The following is a 10893-nucleotide window of genomic DNA, read 5'->3' on the forward strand; positions in this document are numbered from 1 at the left end:
ATGACCACGCTCGATAACGACGATCCCCGCCATGATTTTACCGCAGATTAGATCCCAAACTCTAACTGTAAAAGTTTAGCGTGTTTCGCCATTACGATTTCCGGGGACGCCGGCTCGCCGGCCACGTGGTACTAACAAAGCCAATCATAGACATCGACACATTCGAAAGCAACTAAAACCTCCAGTCATTGGTTCATTCGACGTAAACAAGATGGCTGCGGCCATAGACACAATAAACAAGGAAATGTGGAAATAAAGTTAAAATTCACAGATTTCAAACACTTTTTCATCCCATTCTTTCCAAAATCTCATACATTCCATTCCATTCATCCACATTCAAGTCATTTTCACCGCTGTTGTCAAGTCAAATCGTCACCGTCGTCTGTCGTCGTATTGTCTGTTCCACCCCAGTCGTATTTTGTCCGGACAAAATGCATCATATACCTCATATTTTCCTTTGATGTTAATTTCGAATCCTTCTTTGGTCACTCTCCATCTAAAAAAATAATTTGTCGAGGCCGCTGCCCCGTTAGTGTCTTCCAAATTACCTAAACGCGCAAAAATTAGTTCCTATACTACACTGTTTTTACGCCTTGGGCGTCTCTCTAGGACAAACAGACGGAACCTTATGTATTTTTAAATACATTACCTCAAACACAACCGATAAACCTAGGATACCTTTTCTGTACTGTTGTTGCACACTAGGTGTCACAAACTAACAGTCAACCATCCCTTTAAAGTTTGGGTCAACTTTTATTTATTTATTTATCTATTTATTTATTTATTTATCTATCTATTTATCTATTTATCTATTTATTTATTTATTTATTTCGGGGGAAGCTCTACCGCCCACTCACTCGAGATCTCGTTCAATTTGAGTTATTCAACTATGAGATAACTTAATCAATATGCAGAATTTTGCAGCAGGCTTCTGCTTACCTGTTTTGTATGCGGCCGCGTGAGAAGTCGACCAAGTGGACGGGAGGAAGCGTGCCCAGACTTTACACTGAAAGTCTCAAAAAATACGAAAAATACGTCACCGGCTCGATCCATGTACCGTTCCCCGACTTCACGTATCGGGTCACCAAGTTTGTAGGAAAATATCTTTCGCTCTGAGATTTTTCCACGCATGTTCTATTAGTCGGGAGAGATATAAGACCAAGATTCAGCCGGATAAAGTCACAGAAGGTTTATTCCCTAACAAAAGTTCTAAGACAGAATTAAAACAGATCTGGGTCCTCATTTTAGAAGGCCTTCAAAACGCAAGAAGTTACAGGCGTTTTACATGAAAGACCACAAGACAGAAGAAGACAATAAAATTATGCTCTGCTCAGACTTTTAAAGAGAATTCGGGTTTCCTCCTCCCGCGGAAAACATGACGTCGAATCTCCGCCCTGGAACACTTGCATTGGCTGATCGATGATCCGTCTCCTCCTTCAGCCAATCGTAGAGGGTCATTCTCCGTGACCAGTTCCTCTCCTCAGGGAATGACTTCAAAGGGACACCTAGTGTTGCAGTAAACTCCGTCCCTTCCTGTCCACAACAAATCAGATTGACAGCAGGAAATCCATGGAGGTTCTGGGTCAAAGTTCAGTCTTTTGTTCTTCTTGAGAACTGGACATCCAGAGCGATTCTCACAGACATACTCTATTCTTCAGGTGGTTTAGATTAGAGTACTGGCTCCATTTCTGCTGACTGCTGTTTGACCAATGCCCCGAGAGGTCAACATCCCCCTCCTCTGTAGGGGAAGGGGTGCAGCTGCAGTCCATAGGTCACATCTCAGGAATGTGAGGTCAGAATGCACGGAGTTCAGTGAAAGCACACACTTTAGCTATGGAATAAACTAAAGGTGATATATGTAAAACAGAAAACGTAATAAAATAAGACAGAGAAACCCTTCTAAAGTGAGGACCAAAAATATAATTTCCTTCAATATATATATATATATATATATATATATATATATATATATACATACATATGTATATATATATATATATATATATATATATATATATATATATATACATACATATGTATATATACATACATATGTATATATACATACATATGTATATATATATATATATATATATATATATATATATATATATATATATATATATATATATATATATATATATATATACATATGTATATATAAAAAAAAAAAACTTGCCCCTTTCACCCTTTCGTGGGTGGTTTCTCACTCAAGCTCGGGTCCTCTACCAGAGGCCTGGGAGCTTGAGGGTTCTGCGCAGTATCTTAGCTGTTCCTAGCACTGCGCTTTTCTGGATTGAGATGTCTGAGATCTTTCCAGGTATCTGTTGTAGCCACTCCTCCAGCTTGGGGGTTACTGCCCCGAGTGCTCCAATTACCACAGGCACCACTGTCACCTTCATTTTCCAGGCTTTCTCCAGTTCTTCTCTGAGTCCCTGGTATTTCTCCAGTTTTTCATGTTCCTTCTTCCTGATGTTCCCATCGCGTGGCACTGCGACACCCACCACAACGGCTTTCCTCTGTTCTTTATCCACCACTAAAATGTCTGGTTGGTTCGCCATTACCATCCTATCAGTCTGGATCTGGAAGTCCCACAGGATCTTTGCCCTTTCATTCTCTACCACCTTTGGGGGTGTTTCCCATTTTGACCTTGGGGTTTCCAGTCCATATTCTGCACACATGTTCCTGTATATTTTTCCAGCCACTTGATTGTGGCGCTCCATGTATGCTTTACCTGCCAGCATCTTACACCCTGCAGTTATGTGCTGGATTGTTTCAGGTGCCTCTTTGCACAGCCTACACCTTGGGTCTTGTCTGGTGTGGTAGATCTGAGCCTCTATTGCTCTGGTGCTCAGGGCTTGTTCCTGGGCTGCCAGGATGAGTGCCTCAGTGCTGTCCTGTAGGCCAGCCCTCTCTAGCCATTGGTAGGACTTCTTGATATCAGCCACTTCAGTTATGGTCCGGTGGTACATCCCATGCAGGGGTTTGTCCTCCCATGAGGATCTGTCCTCCAGCACTGTATCCTCTGCTCTCCATTGCCTGAGACATTCACTGAGCACACTGTCAGTTGGGGCCTTGAGCTTGATGTACTCATGCATCTTGGATGTTTCATCCTGGATAGTGGCTTCTACGCTCACTAGTCCTCGGCCTCCTTCCTTGCGGCTAGCATACAGTCTCAGGGTGCTGGATTTGGGATGGAACCCTCCATGCATGGTGAGGAGCTTTCGTGTCTTAACATCCGTGGTCTGTACCTCTTCCTTTGGCCATCTTATTATTCCTGCAGGGTATCTGATAACTGGCAGTGCGTAGCTGTTGTTGGAAAATATAATCTGTCGCTTTGAGATTACTTTCCTTGTTGCATGTTCAATAAAGTCGAGAAGAAGAAAACCACGGGATTCGGCCGGATTAAGTTTAACAAATTTATTCCCTAACAAATATTTCTAAAAACAGAGTAAAAACAGATCGATCTGGGTGTCCAAAATCAAGGCCTGCAATACGCAAGAGGTTACATTCCGAATTCACATGCAGCTTGTCTGGAGACACAGGGAAATTCCTTGAGTTCAGACTTTTAAGCATGTGGTCAGAACATCCTCCCCCGGGAGCAAGCTGGCCGCCGAATCTCCGCCTCTGGTCGCTGGAGATTGGCTGACAGAGGAGCCCGCCTACTTCCTTCAGCCCATGTTAGGAGTTACAGCATTTGGTCCTAGCTTCCTGCTTCAAACGTCCAGGGGGGTTATTTCAAAGATGGACCACTGTCCGACCACCAACAGTGTCCCCATGGGGGTCCAGCACAGCCGCCCGGATCCCTCTCCGCAGGCAGTCAGTCCCAACCCTTTGTCCTTCTCATGCGAGTTGACACCTCCAGGGTTTCCCATGATTTAAATTGAATCCTGGAGACAATTTAATTCTGGTCCATGTCAGATCTACAGTTAAGGCTTCCAGATGGTCTTAGAAGATCAAAGACTGTTTTCTCCTGAAGGGGGTTGGAGGTTGGAGCTGCATTCCTGAAACCCCTCACATATGCAACTTAAAGAAGCTTCTTCAAGGTTTTAAGGATGTAAAAGCACACACTTCAGCAAATGACTTATCTTCAATGTAATAAAATTTAAGACTGAAAACCCTAATGAATTTACCAAAAAAATATAAATTCCTTCAGCTTCCCTCTCTTGACCTCACGAAGTGAGGTCACACAAAAAATAAAAACACATCATCACATCATGCAATCAAATCAGCTGTGGTCTCGAGCCCTCACAATATATAAACAGATCCAATGTGCATTAATGTGCATTTCAAAGGTGTTGATGATCCATTTATGAGTTTAGCAGCGAAAAACCTGTGGAGCTTGCATTAATGATCTTTAAGAAACATTCAGTTGGACAGGAAAAATGCATGCTAAGGCCCCGAGCCCCATCGGCGACCGTCCCTAAGGACACTCATGCTTCATTGGATCTTTGGCACATTGGCGTTTACAAAGAACAAGACAAAAAATAGTAAATAAAGAAAATGCACAAATAAAAATTCAAATTATTCTAAAAAGTAAAAGATACAAAGACAATAAAATAGCACTTCCTGTAAGGAAAAGGAACACCTGGAATTAAGGGGGGGGAATGAGAAATGTTAAAGCAGAACAAAAATCACACAGACGATGAAAAGAGAAAAGAAAATTGTCAAACATAACAGTAAGCAATTTTATAAAATGCAACAAAGTCCAAAAAAGGTCATTCCGGGCCTCGAACACTCGCGTCCTCCTTCTGCATGTCCCACAAGCTCTGGCAAGCTTGGACCTGGCCTCCTATGGACTTCTCAATAAGCCTGTTATTAGAAATGTGACACATCTGATACAACAGAACGGCTGCAAAAGGACTTTGGGTGTCCACTGCTGTGGTACTGTTCTGCCAAGATGATTCTGCTGTGGGTCTTAGTTTTTGTTAGTGTTAGGGTCCGGAAATTAAAAAATAAAAAACAATAAAACACAAAAGACAATGAGACAAGAATCAATTTACGCATGCGCAGTAAGAGAAAATATGATGGAAAAGGTCCACCACATTTCTCTTCTCAAAGGTCTGCTGCCCCTCGTGCTGTTTTATGAAGAACACAAGTGGGGAAAATACAAATTCAAGAAAAAGAAAGAAGTTTATTATGGGCTGTTGTCTAATGACCCAGTCGTAGAACCTACTCATCCTTGCTGTGGATGAGAGAAAATCAGATGAACAGACACACAAAGCTTTAAAATTTTAAAAATGGTCAATCTGTGTTACTACTTAAACATTCTTTCTAGACAAATACATTTAAACGATAATGATAAAATAATGTCCTTCTTTTAATTATTAAGACCTCTTTTGTCTACCTCCCTCTCTTGGCCTGGGGCTAAGCTCCAGGACAAACACATAAAACGAATTAAATGCAAAGCAAGAACATAAAATCAATAAACAGTTTGGTGCATCGATAAGGTGAACAGGCGTCCTGTCCACGCTCCTGTAAAAGGCAAGGTCACAAGAAGAAATAATACAACTGCAACAGATCTTTCATTAATTGCAGGCAGATGTCATCAACCTACATTAGCAAAACACAAACCTCTTATAGCATAATTTTCTGTCAGAGAGACTTTAAACAGTGATTAAAAAAAATGCCAGAAGGATTTTATGAACCCCTCTGTACTATAATGCAAACAATTGTCTGCTATTTTTATGTAATGGAATGCAAAAGAAAACGTGTGCTAAAGCAATAGCAACAAACAACACACCTTGTGAGGTTAAAGGTGACAGCATGCAATATGGATCAGGGACGTATAGGTTTTATAATAATGGTGACGTCATCAACTCAAATTAACATTAGCTTAAATCATATGCAATCCATCTACTTTTAAAACCGGTTTCAAAGAAGTACACCATGAAGAATACGAATATTCAATGACACTATAGTTCTACAGCCCAGACTGAGTTTCCTTCATCTGCATCTTTCAATCAGCTGCACTGAGATCTAAAAATCTGTGCCCCTGCAGTTCCCTGAATCACCACCGGGGGGACGATGAAGAATGAACCAACATCAACTGAACCTGTGGACCATGAAGCATCAGAGAGCGTTTTAACATCACCTCTGCATCTTCTTGAGCCGTCTCCTCTCTGCTCAGTTGTTGAACGGCAAAATTAACCTGTACATTTTTATTGAGGGAGGAAAGTGAACACCTAAAAAAACACAATTTAACCAATGTGTTGTTAATGTCCTGCTTAGTCTAATCCTATGTGAGATACAGCTGTGTCTGACAGCTAGCATCACTGCATTTGTGAGTGTATGAATGCACAATAAGCCGCTCGCCCTCAGGGTTAATATATGTCAGTGTAGTTCAAATGCCACGTGTGGTCTTCTACCTGCTGAAATACTTCTTACTGTTAATCATGCTCTCTGTCATAATGGAGTGTACAGGTCAGACCATTCGGAGGTTTCAAACACAGGAGTCCAGGCTTCAAACCTGAAATTAACGAAACCACCTGGCGTTTCAGGGCCCTTTACATGTCTGCAGTGGGGGTCGGCTGTGGTGTCCGGCATGGCATCCAGTCTGCTGTCTCCTGTTTTGACAAGACTGTCCCATCCCAACAGATTCACAGGCGTGTTTGGTGAATGCACGCATGACTGTTCCACCATCTGGTCAAAAGTCAGTCGGATGGTCTTTTGCAGGTTTTGAGGAGTCATTTGTTCATTTGTCAGAGCAGGTAGAGTGTCCAGTAGACTCATCAGTGGTTACCTTTGAGCTTGAAAAAGACAATGGCTCCTGCATCAAGTGGTGTTGTCCGATTTGCCCTGTGGTCCTCGCCGCGGTGGAGGAGGGCTTGGAGTGGTCATGGGTACTGTTCATTTTTCCTCCAGACCCTCTGCCTCTTGGTCTGTACATTTTGCTGTTGGGCACCTCGTTGTGGGCTGTCAGGGTTCAGAGCGCCATAGATGCCATTTCCAACTGCTGCTGGGGTCCCCTGGGTGGCCTGCTTCTCCCAGGATTTTTCCACCCGTCCTCCTGTTTTGGCCTCCGAATGGCTGAGCATGACACGTCACTACTGCTGTCTCTGAGGGCATCAAAAGTCAAAATTCATGTTAGTTTCCTTTTCTTTTTTAAAACACCTTTTATCCTGTGTGAATTATTTCAGCAAGGTAAAGAATTGTTTTTCGTCAGTTGCTCAACCTCCCCCTCTCTCCTGTCCTGTTTCTTCAAATGTGCTCTGGGGGTCAGTCACTGCTGACTCGGCTCCCTCCTGTGAAGGTAGAGAGCTGCGGAGGATGGTAAACTTCTGCGTCTTTTGTCACTCACCCACAAAACAGAGGGGGGTTTTCTGCCTAAAGTTTTATGAGATCTCGGGGGGGGGCTGCTCTTCTGCTTGGAAAGAGATTTAGAAATGGATTAGTCATGTTCAGTCTTCACCGTCTCCAACACCGTCAGTTGATCAGTAATGAAAGCCAGCAAGGGGAAAAAATCCCTAAAATTTTCTTTGTCCGAAATGATGGACCTGGAGTAAAATCTTTGGAAAATATATTGTCTTACATGCATTCTGGCCGCTAATCATTCACTCTTAATCAAAAAAATAAAGACAAATTGTTTTGACTTACCCTTAAGGACTGTTGTTGCCCTACAAAAAGAATCTGTAGAAGTGCTAAAAGCAACAAAATCCCACAATTTAAGCTTTTCCTTATTTAACCAAAAACACAATTCTCACTCTAAAACAGACAATCAATACAAAGACAATAACTTTTAACCGTTTTTGCAAAAGACATAACACAACAAATTAGGTACCTTACACATAAATAAAAATAAACCATTTCACTGTAATGAATCGTTCATAACTAGCGTTTTAACATTCATGTTCCCTCTTCTCCTGTTCTACCATACCCTGCACTTTCATACCACACCTTTCCATGCCCACAGACCCTCCATTTTACTTACAATGCCTTTTAATTTCTCCTGCTTTTCACCTTACATTTCATGTCTCTACATTGCAACATCCTTCCAAATCCTCAAAAACCATGTTTCCCTTTTTCTTTACCTCGTCCTTTTCCCCATTCTGAAAACAATTTTCAAATACTATTGATTATGATTCAAACAAACAAAACCGCCACTCATTCGCTTCTCATTCAAACAGCAGTGCACAAGATAAAAAAAAACAGAAAAACTAAATTAAACAAATTAAAAATGCCAATAATACTTCTTCGAACAAAACTGAACTTAATCGCGGTTATTAGGACATACAAACAAATTAGAGATATGTATTCACAATAAGAAAACCGAAATAATTACAAAATTATTTTACCCCAAATCTATTAGACCCTGCAACCATGCACGTTGATCTCGCCATTGCGGCAGAGGCTCCCGTCGGAGGCGCTGTGCAACATAAAAACCTTTTTCAGCGAACCGAAAACCCACTGGAAGTTGTTTTTCAACGCTGTCTTACAACCGAGGTCATTACCACGCTCGATAACGACGATCGCCACCATGATTTTACCGCAAATTACATCCCAAACTCTTCAAATGTTCCTCATGAAAAAGTTCAGCACGTTCCGTCATATTTGGTCGTCAGGGACGCGTCTCGCCGACCACATGGTACAAACAAAGCCAATCACAGCCACCGTCGCCATTTTGGCTAGGACTCCGTCATGCTTACCACGTGGTACAGACAAAACCAATCACAGTCGTCTACACATTCGAAAACAAGTAAAACGTCCCGTCATTGGTCCGTTCGATGTAAACATGATGAACAAGATGGCTGCGTCCGTAGAGCAGACAATACACAGGGAAATGTGGAAAATACAGTTAAAATACACAGATTTCAAACATTTTCATCCCATTCTTTCCAAAATCGCATACATTTCATTCCATTCATTCTCATTCAAGCCATTTTCACCGCTGTTGTCAAGTCAAGTCGTCGGCGTCATTAAGTCTGTCGTCAAAAGAAAATTCACCGGTTTCCTCATTTCTTCTGTCTAGCGCACCTTTCATTTTTACTGTGAATCCCTCTGTGGTTTCTCTACTCATTAAAAATAATTTGTGAAGGTTCGCCGCCTTCCTGGTTTTTCCGAAAATCCTAAAACGCGCAAAATTAGTTCCTATAGTAACACTGTTGTTTTCGTACGGGATTTCGTACAGGCTCAAACAGACGCAAAACCTACTAAATTTTAACGTAATCCAAATATCACACGCTCCCCATTTACTATTTATTCAATTTTGACAGGCTAAACAGACAAAACCTGCACAATTTGCTCAGCTCTAATTTTCATAAATTTCCTCAGTCCAATTTGCTGTTTCAGGAGGGTGAACCACTAAACTTATACAGGTGCGCTATGCCGTCCACATACTTCACTTCCCCACAATTTGAGTTATTCACTAAAAGAATAACGTAAACAATATGCAGAATTTACGAACAGGTTCCTGCTTTACCTTTTGTTTGTGAGGCCTCGATGGAAGTCAAGCACGTGGGGGGAGCGTCACCGACTTTTCGCCGAAAGTCTCAGAAATCTCATAATAAACCACTATCGGTCCTCTTACCCGCGTTGCGATTCCGCGTTTCTTCCCCACTTTTCACGTTCAGGGGTCACCAATTAATGTTGGAAAATATAATCTGTCGCTTTGAGATTACTTTCCTTGTTGCATGTTCAATAAAGTCGAGAAGAAGAAAACCACGGGATTCGGCCGGATTAAGTTTAACAAATTTATTCTCTAACAAATATTTCTAAAAACAGAGTAAAAACAGATCGATCTGGGTGTCCAAAATCAAAGCCTGCAATACGCAAGAGGTTACATTCCGAATTCACATGCAGCTTGTCTGGAGACACAGGGAAATTCCTTGAGTTCAGACTTTTAAGCATGTGGTCAGAACATCCTCCCCCGGGAGCAAGCTGGCCGCCGAATCTCCGCCTCTGGTCGCTGGAGATTGGCTGACAGAGGAGCCCGCCTACTTCCTTCAGCCCATGTTAGGAGTTACAGCATTTGGTCCTAGCTTCCTGCTTCAAACGTCCAGGGGGGTTATTTCAAAGATGGACCACTGTCCGACCACCAACAGTGTCCCCATGGGGGTCCAGCACAGCCGCCCGGATCCCTCTCCGCAGGCAGTCAGTCCCAACCCTTTGTCCTTCTCATGCGAGTTGACACCTCCAGGGTTTCCCATGATTTAAATTGAATCCTGGAGACAATTTAATTCTGGTCCATGTCAGATCTACAGTTAAGGCTTCCAGATGGTCTTAGAAGATCAAAGACTGTTTTCTCCTGAAGGGGGTTGGAGGTTGGAGCTGCATTCCTGAAACCCCTCACATATGCAACTTAAAGAAGCTTCTTCAAGGTTTTAAGGATGTAAAAGCACACACTTCAGCAAATGACTTATCTTCAATGTAATAAAATTTAAGACTGAAAACCCTAATGAATTTACCAAAAAAATATAAATTCCTTCACTGTTTATTGCCCGGGTCTTATTTTTGCCATTGAGCTGGCTTCTCAGGACTTGCCTTACCCGTTGGAGGTATTTAGCTGTTGCAGCTTTCCTTGTTGCCTGCTCCAGGTTGCCATTTGCCTGTGGAATTCCGAGGTACTTATAACTGTCCTCGATGTCTGCTATTGTTCCTTCTGGGAGTGAGACCCCTTTTGTGTGGACTACCTTGCCTCTCTTTGTCACCATCCGGCTGCATTTCTCGAGCCCGAATGACATCCCAATGTCAGTACTATAGATCCTGGTGGTGTGGATCAGGGAGTCAAAGTCACGTTGGCTCTTAGCATATAGCTTGATGTCATCCATGTAGAGGAGGTGACTGATGTTGGCCCCATTTCTGAGTCGGTATCCATAGCCAGTCTTGTTGATTATTTGGCTGAGGGGGTTCAGACCTATGCAGAACAGCAGTGGGGACAGAGCATCACCTTGGTAT

General features: G+C 42.3%; 1 long non-coding RNA gene across 1 annotated transcript; it reads right to left on the minus strand.

Annotated features, from left to right (window-relative positions):
• Nucleotides 1-3405: 3405 nt before the first annotated feature.
• LOC144994408 (uncharacterized) lies at nt 3406-10420 on the minus strand. The gene is made up of 2 exons (XR_013657941.1): nt 7301-10420; nt 3406-7058 (listed from the first exon to the last, which is right to left on the minus strand). It is a non-coding gene; the product is annotated as an uncharacterized LOC144994408 (long non-coding RNA).
• Nucleotides 10421-10893: the final 473 nt, after the last annotated feature.

Source organism: Oryzias latipes, chromosome 1 (assembly GCF_053564925.1).
Source record: "Oryzias latipes strain Hd-rR chromosome 1, Olatipes_Hd-rR_3.1".
In the NCBI taxonomy this organism is placed as follows: Eukaryota; Metazoa; Chordata; class Actinopteri; order Beloniformes; family Adrianichthyidae; genus Oryzias; species Oryzias latipes.